This window comes from Lontra canadensis, unplaced genomic scaffold (assembly GCF_010015895.1).
Source record: "Lontra canadensis isolate GAN:19392208 unplaced genomic scaffold, GSC_riverotter_1.0 scaffold6, whole genome shotgun sequence".
Taxonomy (NCBI): Eukaryota; Metazoa; Chordata; class Mammalia; order Carnivora; family Mustelidae; genus Lontra; species Lontra canadensis.
In genome coordinates this window covers 28,680,219-28,697,320 of record NW_022631000.1, presented here as the reverse complement: position 1 = coordinate 28,697,320, position 17,102 = coordinate 28,680,219, and the positions used below count along the sequence as shown (strand labels likewise).

Genomic DNA, 17,102 nt, shown 5'->3' with positions numbered 1-17,102 from the left:
TTCAGTCAAACTTCAATAAATTTCTAGCCCTTTAAGAAATGATTCTAAATCAAATTCTTAGAGCTGACCAGAAGTTCTCTTACTTCAATAAGAAGAGTATCCCAAAATTTCAGTTGTTTTTTTTTCCAATTTATATTAATGTGGCTATGAACATATAAATGTTCTAATATCCAAATATTACATAGTTACAGATACCCTAAAAGCACTGGCCCTCAGACTTTACTGAAGACTAAAAGAGTTAAAAGACTGATTTCCTTAAGAAAGACTCTATCACTGAAATAATGTATCCTCCTTGTGTATCACATTGAGGGTATGTGCTATGGGAAGTGCTGTAAATTGTGTAAGGCTGATGAATCACAGACCTGTACCCCTGAAACAAATATTATATGTTAATTAAAAAAAAAAAAGAGGAATGTAAAGGTAGATATGCAAAATGCCTAACCAGGTTACTTCCTGCATAAAATTCAGTAACAGATTAAGTAACTTTCAGAATAAAGTTCAAAACTAAATTGCAGCTTAGCAGAGAAGTTTTTCATAAACAGACTCCAGCTTTGTCCCTTGCCATTCATTGCTCCTCAGTCCTTCTCTAACGATACAAATTTCTTCTCACAGACCCTCATTTTGTAAGTGCCTTTATGCCACCACAAGGTAACAAAACTAATTGTTCATCACTCCCATTATCTTTAAACTCCTTGAAGTTAGGGATTATACCTTTCCTGATTTACATACTTAGCACCTGGCAAAAAATCAAAGGCTGTTAGAAAATTCAAGTATGAAAGTATGAATAACTATTAAGAACCATTATTAGAGTCTAAAATATTGTGGCTTATTTTTCTTACATAATGGCAAAAAGGGAAACTATATATTAGGCCACACTTTGCTTTATTTCTTAAAATTATAATGCAATCATATTAGTAACATAACTAGATAACATTAAATTTGTAGACCCCTTTTATTAAAATATCTACTTCATTAAGTATAAATTTAGTCTGATTATTATACAATGGAAGCACAGGATCAGCTCTATTTTATCTTCATTAGTAAAATGAAACATTACAGCAATAAATATTTTATAAGTCTTAAAAGCAAATTTTTCTTTAACTAAAAAATTCCAACATCATTTTATAAATGAGGAAATGAAAGGAAAGTTATAGTTATGTATAGTCAATCAGCTAATTAGTGGGCAAGTTTGGTACACCCAGATTCCATTAATGTTGATGCTTACAACTGCAATATAATCTTATTTCCATTTCAACCTCCTAGGCAAGGAAGGCAGTGCTATTCACAGCACACTTCTCTTTTCCAATCGTCACTCTAGTGAGTACTTGGGTCCTTAATACTTGCTACATTTAGCTGATTCCTTTAAGATCTGGCCCTTAGCTTTACACAATTTCATCTCCCTATCATAAACATTTAATGAATACCTACAATTGTGTATTAAATATATCTAAGCCATTCCATTGAGAAGAAGGGGAAATGGGGAGACACACATGAGTAAGAATAACAGTCCCTTCTTTCAAAGTGCTCTACAGTATTAGTTACGAGCTGATATAGTACTCTTATTTAAAATTATGCTTTGAGGCACCTGTGTAGCTCAGTTGGTTAACCAGCCCCACTTTTGATTTTGGCTCAGGTATGATCTTGGGGTCATGAGATCAAGCCCTGCGTCCGGCACTGCGCTCAGCAAGGAGTCAGCTCGTCCCTCTCCCACTAGTCCTCTCCCCTCTCAGGCTCTCTCTAAAATAAAAAAAAGTCTTTTAAAAAATTACAATTTTATAAATACATAGTATAAGAAAGACCTAATTATTTTCTAATATTAAAATAGACCTTATTTGTCCCACTAGAAGATAGTTGGACCTTATCTTATAGAAGATAAGGTCCGTGAGGGCAAAGATTGCTTCTCTTTTGAAACACTAAATGTGAGCATTGCTAGGTTTCCAAAGTTTTTCCTTCTACTACCATCCCAGGACACAAAATTTCACAGGGAAAACAGTGGGTACATCACTATCCAGTGAGAAATCTGCATTTCTGAGGACCTTCAGGAGTTACATCACTCCTATGAAATTGACCACAGAAGGGGGATTGCCTTAGATCACGTCCTCACAATGGGCTTTTCCCTTTTTATGGAATACACAAAACTCTCAGCTCCCACTGTACATTTCCAAACATCCAAAAAACTCCTCAGCACTGAAACTAAAATCCTATCATAAATTCTCCTTCTAACTTCCCTTTTATCTCCTTATTTCATAAATAACATCACTATTCTCCCCCAAATTTGTCTTAGGCCCATACTCAGGTCAGTTCCCAATGTTGATGTCAACATCTTCCAAATCTATACCATTCCTTACAATCCCACCATCATCACTTCTTGCCTCAACTACTATAATTAAACTCCATGGTATTCCTACCTCCAGTCTTAAACTCCTTCACTCCACTTCTGTTTCAGATTCATATCTATAAAGAGGGCTTCTTTTCAACTTAGAATCATATATAAAATCTTTATCATGGCATTTAAGATCTCCATACTCTATATCAATCTACCTTTACCAGCCTTTTCCTTAAACATACAACCTTGGCAAATCTTCTCTGCTTTCCTATCTCTAATCTGTGCTTGGGTAGCATCCTTATGAAGAACTATCTTTCTTCTCCCATCCTCCTCCAACTGCTAATAACCTTTCAAATGAGCATATCCTCAACATAAAAGGAAAAAGGCTGAGGCATGTATGAGTTATTGAACACATTCTGTCCAGTCCTTTACAAATTATCTTAATCCCCACAAAAACATAATGGCTTAATACTGTATTTTTTGAAGAAGGAACTGAGGAAACAGAGGGTCAATGGAACTTAGCCAAGATCATCTAAACAAGCAAGAATCCAAAATAACCCCATAGCATTGTTTGTTTGTTTTTTCTTTTATATTTTATTTAGGAAGGGAGAGGGGGAGGGAGGAACAGAGGAAGGATCTTTTTTTTTTTTTTTTTTAAGATTTTATGTATTTATTTGACAGAGATCTCAAGTTGGGGGTGAGGCAGGCAGGGAGAGAGAGGAGGAAGCAGGCTCCCCGCCGAACAGAGAGCCCGATGCGGGGCTCGATCCCAGGACGCTGGGATCATGACCCAAGCCGAAGGCAGAGGCTTTAACCCACTGAGCTAACCAGGTGCCCCAGGGGGAAGAATCTTAAGCAGGCTCCACATGGAGCGCAATCTCACAGCCCTGATATCATAACCGGAGCTGAAATCAAGACTTTTTTTTAAAGATTTTATGTATTTAGTTGTCAGAGAGAGAGAGAGAATGAGCAGGGGGAACAGCAGGCAGAGGGAGAAGCAGACTCCCTGCCAAGTAAGGACCCTGAGATCATGAGCCGAGCCGAAAGCAAATGCTTAACAGACTAAGCTACCCAGGTGTTCCAAGGGTCAGATGCTTAACCAACTGAGCCAACCCAGGTGCCCCAGCATTCTTTTTCTTTTTTTTTTTTTTTTTAATAAAACATGGCACAAAATGGACACACTTTTTTGTCCATGGATGCCTAGGTTCAAATTCCAGTTACTCCACTAAAAATCTGTGTGAATGCCTATGTATTTGTAAGGTCTTCGTTTCTTCTTCTATAAGGAGATAACTGTACTACTTATCATTATACGATATAGTGTAAAGCCCCTAGAATTATATTTGGCCCATAGTGAAAAAACTCAGTGTTAGCGATTACTGCTATTGTTGTTATTTATATGTTATAATCTGTAAACGGACAATACTAATTATATATCCTCATTGTTTCCAAATCAACTTTTAGGTAAAAGCTTTGTAAAGCTTAACAATGTGGTTTTGATACAGTCGCAAGTATTTGCAGAATACAAGAATTCTTAAACAATTATTAAACCATGCTTTATTAAAAGAAATTCACTTGACTATTAGTTCTGTTTCCTCTTTTGAGAAAACTAACAATACTTACTAGCTTTCTTCCCTTAAGGTCATATGAAACTACCATATGCAAGGCCATATGGTAGTAATATGTCAAATGATACAAAATACTCTTTTGACTCAAATCACTTGCCTTCTGCTAAACATTATTAACTCCCAGGTTTTAAAATGTCCAAAATGACACTTTTTATTATTTCAACATCAAACATTCTTAGGTCGTAGCAACATGAAGTATACCAGGATCTCTGACCATGCCACTTCATTTTATACATCTTAATGGCAAGAACTAGAAAACATAAAATGCTTTAACTCAAAAATATAAACTAATCATGCCCTTATCCAGCCTTAACTTTGTTAAAGTTAGTGCCTGACAAACTTCTGAAAAATATATCAAAAGAAGGATGCTGAATGCTAGTAACAGCTGAGGACCCTCTCAAAATGCTTGAGAAAAATAAGCTTTAAACAAGGAGAGGTAAGAACTTACTCCAAACCCTTCAGTATTAAACCTCACAAGCCAAAATTATGTCCACATGATTTACTATTATACATGGAGTCAGCACACTAGCTGGCTTCAAATAAAGACAAGGTAAAATATATATATTAAAAAAACAGTTGTCATTTCTGACACCGAAATATTCAGGCTTCTAACCAATCATTTCAAAAACAAAACAACAACAACAAAACAAAAACAAAAAACTTTGAGGCTTAACTACATAAAAGGCATTTTACTTCATATAATTCCTAACATTCTTCCCTTATTCACAGGTACTGTCACAGAATTATTAAGTGGCAGAGCTGAAGGCGGGACCCAACAAAATCTGGGATCCACTGTTTTGCCATAATCCACAATAATATGGTATACATTCACAGCTTCCTTTTCATATACAGATTTTTTATTTTTTTTAAAGATTTTATTTATTTATTTGACAGAGAGATCACAAGTAGGCAGAAAGACAGATGTGGGAGGGTGGGGAGCAGGTTCCCTGCTGAGCAGAGAACATGACCCGGGAATCTATCCTAGGACCCTGGGACCATGACCTGAGCTGAAGGCAGAGGCTTAACCCACTGAGCCACCCAGGCGCCCCATATACAGATTTTTTTACAACTGAAACAAAACCTTCATAAAATATTTAGTCTTACTCCATAGGATGTCCTTATTTTTTTTTTCTTTCTAATGTTAATGTCAATGCACTAAATGGATTCCAAAATCCATTAAACCCTCATGGAGTCCAAACTACAGCACTGCACTACACTTTACCTTCTGTTTAAAATTCTTTTTCACTGCTACAAGTCCAGTTTTGTTTCCCTTCAGTGGAACTCATCTCAACTAATTAAAAACGGTCCTTAAACTTAAAGATTAAACCCTTGAAAGCCCATCCTTAAATCTTGAATTGATCTGCTTCTCTAGTACAATCCTTTGGAGGCACACCCATCTTACTTATTTATATTGTATCAAAAACTGCAGATGTTCTCCTTGGAGAACAACAGATCATTGTTGAAAGGAATGCGTTCGTTTCCACTGTTCCTGCTGCATCACTGAGGAACATTTAACATTCAGGCAAGTTTGGGGCAAAAAGAAATGGACCTGAGCAGCTGCCCACGGTGCTGAAAAGGAGGATGGAACAGTAATTTTGGAAATGTACTACGGCCAGGTTAAGACAAAAAATAAAGGAATTCACCAAAACTAGCAGAAAACACTCAGTGGCTGCAACTAAAGTTGCCTGAGTGCTTCTGGGATCGCTTGGCTTCAGTGTCTGCCCACTCCTTCACTGGGACAGACTTCTTTCATCAGTGCGGGTCAACTCCGTAAGTGTCCTGGCAGAGGTGCGGTCTTTGATAGGAGAGGGAATGGAATATGTCCCTAGTAGAGTCAGGTCCCACCTTCAACCTGAGCTTCCAGCGGGGGAAGGAGGAAGATTATAAGGAAAGGAGGTGACTGCCCTCCTTTTTTCAAAGGTACACAGTCTCCCGCAACTTAAATCAAGTGATTTTGCCCCGGGACTTTGCGGCAGGTACTTGACCAGAGAAGCCCTCCCAACATCTTCCCAGGGTCCTGCCACCGCAGGATGGGAAGGTGAGAAGCAAAACAGATAATACAACTTTGGATACATACAAACTCAAAGGGTGGGGGTGGGGGAGAACGGGAAGCGGCCCTCCGAGGACAGAGAGTTTTTTTGTTTTTTAATCTTTTGCAAAAAGCCTTACTGCCTCCGCACCCAGCCTGGGGAGGAGCGGCAAAAAGCTCTCTCAGCAGCGGGGCTGCCACAGAGGGCCGGGGAGGGGGTGTGTTCTCCCCGCCAGGCCCTGAGAGGGACAATCCCCTGCCCCGCTACCGAGAGTCCAGAGAGGCGCTTACCTGGAAGCCCGACCCGGCAATACCAATAGGCTCGCCCACCGCGTCGCTGCGGGAGAAGTCCCTACCCCGACTTCATGACTGAATATCCGCACCGACCCCCACAGCCGGAATCCGAGCGGGGACGACAACACCGAGGCTAGACGGAAGTCCCGCCCCCAAACGCCTCATTGGCCGGCACCAGAAGACAAAGAAAAGCCATTGGCCCACAGACCTGTTTGCTAAGTCCCTTTCCCACTCTCACCCCGCGTCTCGCTCCCTGCCCCAGCTGGCAGGGAAAAAAGCCCAGTTCGTGGAGTCGCGTTCTTGGCCGCGTGATCCATCTTCCCGTGAAGGGAAGAGATGGGTAGGGCGGCCTTTGCAGCGCCGCTGAAGGATCCGCTTTTTGTCAGGGGACCGAGCAGGCTGGCCGAGGGGACTGGCTATGGAAGCCTACCCCCCACCATTTGCTCCCAGGAGTGGAGGCCGTGGGGTCTGGAGGGGACCATACCGAGGGAACAGGGCCGGCCGCCTTGGTCCGCTCTGGCTTTGGGACTAGACAGCCCGAGACCCAGCTGGCGGGCTGCCCCTGGGCGGGGTTGGCTCTGGCACCTACAAATCTCTTCCCTGCACCACTCACCCGACCGGCTGTAGGGGCGAGAATGAAACCTCATCCCCTCTGCACGGTGCTCAGGCTGAAGTCCGGATCGATGGAACCGAGACCCACCAACGCCTTAAATAGAGTCGGGTCGCCTTAAAGATGCCAGCAGCCCGAAGGCTGAAAGCGAGTACCCAGACACCCGGCTCGGAGCCATGCTGACGTCAGCACTCTGGGCCTGACACGCGCCATCCCTGGGACTCAGCAAAAGTCAAACCGTGTGATTAAACCCTAGGTCAGCCTTTTAAAACCCGAGCCTCCTTTTGGCGAGCCAAAGAAACCCGCCCCCTACTGCCCTTCTGATTAACCTGCGTACTAGGTATTCCAATCTTAAACCAAACTACTTTGAAACTTAAATGGCCTAGACTGGAACAACAGCACTGATTAACCAGTTGACAACTAGCCACTTAAAAGAGGCAATGTGGCTTAGTGTGAAGATTGCAAAAAGTCCTGAATTAGAATGCCAGGAAACCTAGATTCTGGTCCTGCTTCTGCTTCAAAATGAGGTGCCTTTAAAAGGCCATTCACGTTCTTTGACCTTATGTTTTAAATAACGGAGGTACTAGAGGGGATCATCACATATAAACACCTGTAGAACACCAACGATGTAACTTGTAACCCTGATTGCTCTGGGGATACCTGAGTGGCTAGGACGCAGGAATGGGAGGAAAACTGTCCCTATTGTGTATGCTTTTATATCCTCTGAATTTTGAATATCGTGAATATTATGTACTCAGATGAAACTTAAACACACACACACAAAAATCAATAAAGGCTATCAGAGTTACTTTGCTCTCTTATGTATCTTACGACTATATATACTATATATTGTTAGATTTTAATCGGTTGTGAAAACATTAATACTTAATACAACACCTGCCTTTAAGAAAGTCATAAGTAAAAATCAGAATTAGGAGGGAGGGGGAGAAAGGAGCAAACAAAATCAGAGTTGGAAATATTACATAAAGGCTAGTGTAATTAATGTAAACATAGTTACAGTATCTCTATAAGGATTTCCTTAAATTACCTCAAATTGGTTTTATGTTAAATCAGATTTGTTGAATGACATCAAAAAAAGCAAATACTAATAATGCCCATATTCTACATGTTTAAAATAAGGGGGAAAACAGCTTTGTTTATTCCTTAAATAGAAGTACCTTGAGTACAGAACATTTTTTAAGATTAATTAATTTATTTGAGAGAAAGAGAGCAAGTGCCCACATGAGTGGGGGAGGGGCAGAGGAAGAGTGAATCCTCAAGCAGACTCCCCACTGTGCTCAGAGCCCCACTCAGGACTCCATCCCAGAGTGGGGATCAAATATGAGCTGAAATCAAGAGTCAGGGGGTCAAGGGACTGAGCCACCTAGGTGGAACATTTTATTCTGACTTTATTCTTCTCTTCAGATGACAATAGGTATAATCCTCTCAGTTATGAACAAGGTAATGTGCTATTTGTACTGGATTCATGCAGAATAATTGTGGTACACCCTGCAGAAGCAGTTATGCTCCCCACTGTGATGAATGAAGACAAACTGGAAGAAAATAGACTGGGAAAATGTACCAATTGTTTTTAAGTATGTTAGCAGTAAGATTGATAGATATCTTAATAGTAGTTTTCAAGAATATGAAGGGTTAACATGGCACATGATACTAATAGTCGCTAATTATCTCCTTATAAAAACAAATAAAAGAAAATGAGCTTTGAGGACTTTGTCTAACAGGTTTTATTTTACATTTATTTACATTGCATTATTTTATTTTACATCCTCCTAAAAGTATAAACAGATAGCATATGAAATTGTAGCATCTCCTACCTCCAAAATACTGTAAGACACAAACAACAACTACAACAACTAAAAAGACAATATCAAATAACTCGTTGTCTAAAATGGCCTAGAAGTCATTCTCCGTAAGTAGTGACAAGAATGCAGGTGGTGTTTTAAGCACTGAGATCAACTAGAGACGTTAAAATTACCCTAAACATTATTATATTCAGAATCAGAAAAAAAATGATAATTTTAGAATCAGATAAAAACCTACTTTCATTTTGAAAAGAAAATAAAAGTATTACTGTGATTAAAGAAGGAATAGAGTCCATAAAAATTCCATAGGTACTCATATATGTAGGAGTAGGCACATTTGAAAAAGTACCAAAAAGAACTAAAAACTGTTTTAGGGAGTTTGGGTCCAAAGATTAGAAAAGACTCCCAATTCCTTACCAAGTTCTAAACTAATGAATAAGTTCATCTTGTAAGATAGTAAGTAAAAAGTTTAAAACACAAAAGGACAAGTATCAGTCAGAAAGGTTTTTTTCAACAAAGCTTATTTGTTTTCAAGGGAATTGAAAAAGATCAGACAAAAAAAAAAAGCCTGATTCAGGTTAAATGCCTTAAAAAATTATCTTGTCATTGTTTCCCTTGAGATGAGTTGCCTCCCTTTCTTTATCTAAGATGAATGACAAGGATGCCTGGGTGGCTCAGTTAGTTAAGCATCTGCTTTTGGATGAGGTTATGATCCCAGGGTCCTGCATTGCACCCAACATCGGGCTCCTTGCTCAGTGGGGAGCCTGCTTCTCCCTCTGTCTGCCGCACCCCCTGCTTGTGCACTTGTGCTTTCTCTCTGACAAATAAATAAAACCTTTAAAAAAAAAAAAAGATGAATAACATACAATTTGAATTTTTCCTTTCTTATTTGGGACACTGAGAAGCAGTCTTCCTCTATTTGTTAACAAAGTTATTACTAAATAAGCAAGCAAAAATTTATGTAACATAATGCTATATAAAGATGTAAGAACTCAGTAGTGTGAATTAAGGCAGTCGTTTTGGGAAAGAATTTGGCATTATCTGGAAAGGCTGAAAAAGAACATTTTCTATGACACAGCAATTCCAGCCCAGGAACTATACCCTAAAGAAACAAAATAAATTCACATCTAGGTATTATAGTGAAATTTAGAGAAGATCAAAGAAAAACAAAAGTTCTGAAATTTAAAAAAAAGTATACAGGGGTGCCTGGGTGGCTCAGTGGGTTAAGCCTCTGCCTTCGGCTCAGGTCATGATCTCAGGGTCCTGGGATCGAGCCCCACATCGGGCTCTCTGCTTGGCAGGGAGCCTGCTTCCTCCTCTCTCTCTCTCTCTGCCTGCTTCTCTGCCTACTTGTGATCTCTGTCAAATAAATAAATAAAAATCTTTAAAAAAAAAAGTATACAAAGGAATGGCAGCTGACTTTCTCAGTAGCAACAAAAGAAACTAGAAGTCAATGAAACAATATCTTCAAATACTGAAGTAAAATAGAGTTGTCAACCTAGAATCGTCTGCTGAGTTAAACTAGCATTTATCTTTTTTTTTTCAAGATTTTATTTATTTATTTGCAGAGAGAGAGAGAGAGATCAGAAGTAGGCAGAGAGACAGGCAGAGAGAGAAGGGGAAGCAGACTCCCCACTGAGCAGGGACCCCCCCCCCCAACACAGGGCTCAAACCCAGGACCCCAGATCACGACCTGAGCTAAAGGCAGACACTTAACTGACTGAGCCACCCAGGCACCCCGAAAATGAAATTTTAGATACTAAAATGAGTGAGTGGGAAAATGGCAGTCAAGAGAAATCTTCTTAGTATCCCTCAACTATGATGTCATATAAACTAGTGCTTCAGAAACATTATTATGCGTAGGAACACCTGGGAGTCTGCTGCAAGGCAGATTCTGATTCAGTAGATCTCTCGTGGAGCCTGAGATTCTAAAGTTCCAGCCAAGTACCCAGGTGATACTGGTGATCCTCAGACCAAACTTCTAAATCATCTGTTCCTTTTACAGGTTAAATCCATCTTCTTTATACTATTGTTTCTTTTCATGTGTTTCTTTGCTAAATAACAAGTTCAAAAAACTGTAAAATCTGATTTTTAGATCTCTTTTTGGTTGACCCAAGAGGGTACCCCTTACTTTCTTGCAAACTCTGCTATCCACTTAAGAAGATATATTTAACTCAATATATCTAGGTGTTTCAGGATTATCCAAACCTGCATGATCTTTTCCAGTTAAAATTAAAATAACAATAAATTACTTTAAAATAAATAAATAAATAAGTAATAAAATCTTAAAAAAAAAAAAACTAACGAAAACTGTACCTTAAATGAATCAGGAATAATATGAGGACAGGAAGTATATTGAGAATTAAGAATTTTTACTTCCTTTTTCCAAACTTGTTTTGATTCTCAAAAAACGCAACAGAGCTCAATGACAAATTTTAAAGTTGTAAAAATAAAAGCAGAGTTGTAGATTAAAAATAAATGCTACGATGAGACACCACCTCGTCAGAATGACTAGTACCAAAAAGACAAGCAATAACAAGTGGAGATGTGGAGAAAACGGTTCCTTATGCACTGTTGGTGGGAATGTAAATTGGTGCAACCACTGTGGAAAACAGTATGGAGATACTTCAAAAAATTAAAAACAGAATTACCATATGATCCAGTAATTCCATTTACCCGAAGAAAATGAAAACACGGGCACATGGGTGGCTCAGTCATTAAGCATCTACCTCCAGCTCAGGTCATGATCCCAGGGTCCTGGGATAGAGCTCCACATCGGGCTCCCTTCTCAGCAGGAAGCCTGCTTCTCCCTCTCCCACTGCCCCTGCTTGTGTTCCCTCTCACTATGTCTCTCTGTCAAATAAATAAATAAAATATTTTTTAAAAAAGAAAACAAAAACACAATTCAAAGAGATAGATGTACTCCTGCGTTTACTGCAGCATTATTTAAAATAGCCAAATATGGAAACCACCCAAGTGCCCATTAATAGATGAATGGATAAAGAAAATGTGGTATATATGATGTGGTATATATATGATGCAGTATATAAATATATATGTTATATATATGTGTGTGTGTGTATATATATATACACACACACACATATATATACATATACATACTTATATACAAGGAAATACTATTCAGCCATAGAAAAGAGTGAATCTTGCCATTTGTGACAACATGCATGGACCTAGAGGGTATTATGGTAAGTGAAGTCAGACAAAGAAAAACAAATGCCATATGATTTCACTTATATGTGGAATCCAAAAAACAAAACAAAACAAATCAACAAACAAACCAAACAGACTCAAATATGGAGAACAAACTGGTGGTTGCCAGAGGAGAGATGGATGGGAGGATGGGCAAAATGGTAAAGGGGGTTATAGTACAAACATCTAATTATAAAATAAATAAGTCAAAGAGATGAAAAGTATAAGGATAGCACAAGGAATATACTCAATAATATTGTGAAAATGTTTACGGTGACTACAAATGGCAATAAGCATTGAATAATGTATAGAATTGTCAAATCACTATATTGTACACCTGAAACTAATACAATATTGTATGTCAACTAACCTTCAATAAAAAAATGCCATCAATTTTCTCTAAACACATCAGCACTGAGCATTTTTCATACCAAAGCATATACTCCTAAAGTAATTAGTATTGTAAAGAATCATCAATCATTCTGTGTTCCTATACAAGACTATTTACCATATGACTGAAGGTCTATTTCTTCTTGTTTTGTATATATCATATAACATGTATGACATGTATCAATATATAATAAATCAAAAAAGTCTTAAAATCAATGTAAACATGTAATTATTTCAGAGTTTTTAAAAGGAACCTAGAGTAAGGGATCAAACTGTAATAGGGAGACTGCCATGACTCTAAATGCAGAAATAAGAATCAAGAATCATAGATTTCCATTTATGAAACATATGAGAGGTCAGAGGACTAAAATATTAATCACTGATTGTGACATAGTCATTTTCGTTTTTTACCCCAGTACAGATCTTTTAACATTTTTTTCTTGTTCTTTCTCCCTTGGTATGTGTCACCTTCCTATTTTCTTGTTTTCCCTTTATTGAACCTAATTCTTTTATACCATTATTCCTAACAAGCCCTTCCTTTCCTATTTCACTAGATTTGCCTTTACTTTTTCCATGCTTATCCCTACTATCTGACCATTCTCTTTAAACAAAGCTTAGTTATTTATTATTTATTAATTATTGACTTTGTCCCTCCCCACTATTCCTTACCTACCTTCCCTCCACTCCAAACACACACACACACACACACACATACACATTCACATTAAACTGGAAGTTCCATATCTTATTCACTGCAATGATCCTGCAGAGAACAGTGCCTGATACATACTAAAGGCTCAGTGTGTATGTACTGAACGACTAAAATGAATGAATAGTATATCTTTACATCAGATTAAATGTCTCTTCACTTCCATACCATCAATTTCATATGTACATCTCTTATCACACTTCATCCTACAATACAGTTCCTGGTCCAGGTGTGTTGGACAGATAGCATTTTCCATATTCATGGCAAATTCCTTAAGATCCATCACCAAATCTTCCAAAGACCTAGCATATTCCATTGCAGGTAGGAGGCACCCAGTAGGCTAACTAAATTACTTAAAAACTCCTAAGGGGGGAAAAAAAAAAACTCAAAAAGAGCTTCTAGATGCTAAAGCAAGTTATTCCTAGATTGCAACTAAGAAAATTTTCTAATCTATTCTTCATCAATTCAATCTGTCCCCAGATTGCTAAGAGAGTTTTAAGTCTACTTATCATTTCATTATTACAAGGTAACTTTTAATGATATCAATCTATAATAACCTCACTTGTGTTTATTCATACGGTGAGACAGTGCTGGGGATACAAAAGTGATTAAGATACTGCCCCCCCATGAAGCAGCTCACAGTCTAATGGGAGAGGGTGACACTGATATGATAAATGGAATGCAGTATAAAAGGTCCAATAGTATAAAAACGTATGACGCAGTGAGGGAATAGAGGGAGAGTTCAACTGCCCTGGGGAGATCAAGAAGACTTCTTAAAAGGACTGAGTTGGGCTTTTTTTTATTTTATTTTACTGTATTTCATCTAATTTAATTTTTTAAGTAGTTAATGCTTTCACATAGTTCATAATCTGAAAAGAAAAAAAAAGGTAACACAAACACAACAATAAATGCTGGTGAGCATGTGGAGCAATAGGAACTCTCATTCATTGCTGGTAGGAATGCAAAATGGTCAGCCACTCCAGAAGATAGTTTGGCAGTTTCTTACAAAACTAAACATTCTCTTACCATACCATCCAGCAATCATACTCCAGGGTATTTACCCAAATGAACTGAAAGCTTACATCCACACAAAAACCTACACATGGATGTTTATAGCAGCTTTATTCATAAATGCCAAAACTTGGAAGCAACCAAGACATCCTTCAGTAAGTGAATAGATAAATAAACTGTGGTACATCCAACAATGGAATATTATTCTATGCTAAAAAGAAATGAGCTATCAAGTCATGAAAAGATATGGAAGAACGTTAAATACACATTACTGAGTGAAAGAAACATCTGAAAAAGATGCATACTGTATGATTCCAACCATTTGACAGTCTGGAAAAGACAAACCATGGACAGTAAAAAGATCAGCGGTTGCGTGAGGTTAGGGGAGGAAAAAGGATAAAGAAGCAGAGCACAGAGGATTTTAGAGCAATGAAACTATTCCATACGATACTGTACCAGTGGATGGATACATGTCATTATGAATTTGTCAAAACCCATAAAATGTATAACACCAAGAGTGTACCCTAATATCAAGTATGGACTTTGGCCAATGAAGTGTCAGCGTGGATTCATCAGTTGTAATGAATGTACCATTCAGTTTGGGATTTTGATGGGGGAAGCTGTAAAGTGTGGGGGCAAGAGGTATAAGAGTATAGAACTCTATGCACTTTCTGCTTAATTTTGCTGTAAATCTGAAAGTTCTCTAAAAAAATAAAGCCTATTTAAAAAAAAAAAAAAAAGAAAATACAGTGAAAAGTATTTTTCTTGTCCTTGACCCCTGGCTGCTCAAGTATCCTCTCTAGAGGCACCAATGATTCTAGCTTCCTGAGTATATTTCCAGGGATTTTGAGGTCTATGGAAATTATCTATATCATATATCATATCTGTAGATATGATTTCCCTACTTTTTCCTCAAATGGTAGCATATGACACATTCCGTTTTGCATCTTTTGTCACCTAATTATATACCTTCAAGATTTTTCCATATTGGTACACGGTTTATGTCTCTTACCAAAATATTTTGGCTAATATCTTGGCAACAACATTAAACAACAATTGTGGTGATAATGAATATCCTTATCTTGTTCCAAAGGAAGCTGGATCTCAAAGGATAAATATGAATTAGAATTCTCTCAATTTTAAGTAACAGAAACCAACCAAAGCATGTTTAAGCAAAATGGGGGCAAGGTATTATATAGAGAGAAGGCGCCTCACAATTCATGGGCAACAGAAACCATGGGAGTGCCCTCTGTCTATGTCCTGTGCTCCTCTTCATATGTCTGTTTCATTCTTTCTTCTTAGCTTTCTCTGCCACTCAGTCACATTGGAGGTAGAAGATGATTCACTCACAGTGGCTAAGTGCATGTTACAGATTAAATCACAAAGTTATATTTTCCTTCAGTCCAAAAAGAAAGGATTCTGACAGTTCCATTCTGGTCCAAATAATTGTGATGACGAGAAAAGTGTCACATTACAAACATCACTGCTGGGGTCAGAGGTAAAGAACTAGTCCTTAATGACATAATTTTGAGCTGGGCATTTACTCTAAAGGCGAGCCTACTACAATGTACAAAAATACATATGTATAAATAAATACGTATTTTAGGAAGCTATAAAGCAGTTGTTATGATTTCTTAAATCATATGAGCTTCTTTAAGATCCTCTGCCGTAGGTTGATTTCTCTGGAAACAGAGCCTGAGAACAGGGATTGGATGCATATCAGTTACTGAGGGAGTGCACAAGTAAAACTAGTCAGGGAGAGTTCAGCAGAGCTGGGAAGAAGAAAAAGTGAGAAAGCATGTAGTCTCACGTAAAGTCCAGCCATGGCCTGATCTACAAGAATCCTTTGCAGAGTTTTCACTCCTTCAGATGAGAAGGCAGGCCTTTTGCAGCCCCTTGGCTGTCAGTTACTGAGGGGAATGCCCAGCTTTTTTGTCAAGGCATTTCCCATCATCCAAGGGCAATTCCTTGGAGAAGGAGCTGTAGCTATGGGCTTTCACCAGGCAACAACCACAGCAGCTTGTGGGGAAACACCAAAACAGAACACCTATACCCTATGTTAATAAACTTCCTATCAAAATGTCAACAACAAAAGGAGATAACATGATGTTGCAACACCTGAAAAATATGATGCAAAGAGAGTTAGCTCTGCCATGAAATCCTTTGCCCTTTATATATCTTCCATTTTTTCACATTTCTTGTGGTTGGAACACAAGGTGGAAATTGGAACAGAATCAACCAAGAGGTTAACATTTACCAAGCACCTATCACATGACTCACATTGTGCTAAGTGTTGTTAAGAATAAAAAGAAATGCAAAATGAGGATTCTGTCATGGATCAGGAGGAGAATTTGAGGAAGAAGACGAGATTTACACATGCAAGCAAATAATCTGACATAACAGCACTAAACCAAGTGTATCATACCGGGAGAGTCTTAGAGTTAAGTTCCAGTACAATGCTTACTCTATAAACTTGAGTAATGGTGCTTAATACCTTTGCTCAATTATTGAGTGGAGTTTGAAATATTTTCCACCAATGCTAAGGGAAGCTGAAGAAGATAACAATGGTAAATTGTTATAAATAACATAAAGGCAAGGACTAAAGACATACCAACTACATGTTGTTATTGGGCAGGTTCTGTTACACAGAGACGATAAGGGAAAACCACAGACATTTGCCTACGCATTCATCTCCCTGGTGCGAGTGGGCATTGTTCTGTACCCCGTGGCAGGATTAGAAATACCGCCAGGGAACAAGTACACAAAGTTGTTATGGAAACCAGAATGCTTCAGCTCAGAGATATTTACGGAGAACTTTCAGGATTACCACATTCACTAAAATCAAATCTGTTTTGCTTCACTGTGTGCCAGTACATTCCAATCACATCTCTATTTTGAAGGGTCCTTCAGTCAGCTGCACTGAGTGAATAGAGATTCAAGAGTCCCTGGATGATGGTCACATCACAAAAGTGTAATTTATGTGTGGCCTTTCTGCAATACTTGTTTGGTGCTTGTTCACACTTGCCCCAACCATTGTCAAGTTTGCTAGCTTCTGTACTTCTGTACTATAGG

At 38.4% G+C, this 17,102-nt stretch overlaps 1 protein-coding gene across 3 annotated transcripts in view; it reads right to left on the bottom strand.

The window, feature by feature from the left end:
* RNF13 (ring finger protein 13) overlaps nucleotides 1-6,930 on the bottom strand; it is a 157,063-nt gene extending 150,133 nt beyond the window's left edge. For 2 of the 3 annotated variants that reach the window (XM_032852466.1, XM_032852468.1), the window contains exon 1: nucleotides 6,272-6,429. The gene's annotated coding sequence lies outside the window, so the exon portion shown is untranslated. Of the gene's footprint in view, nucleotides 1-6,271; nucleotides 6,430-6,887 lie in introns of those variants that run through there. The other variant, XM_032852467.1, reaches the window with a different exon arrangement.
* Nucleotides 6,931-17,102: the final 10,172 nt, after the last annotated feature.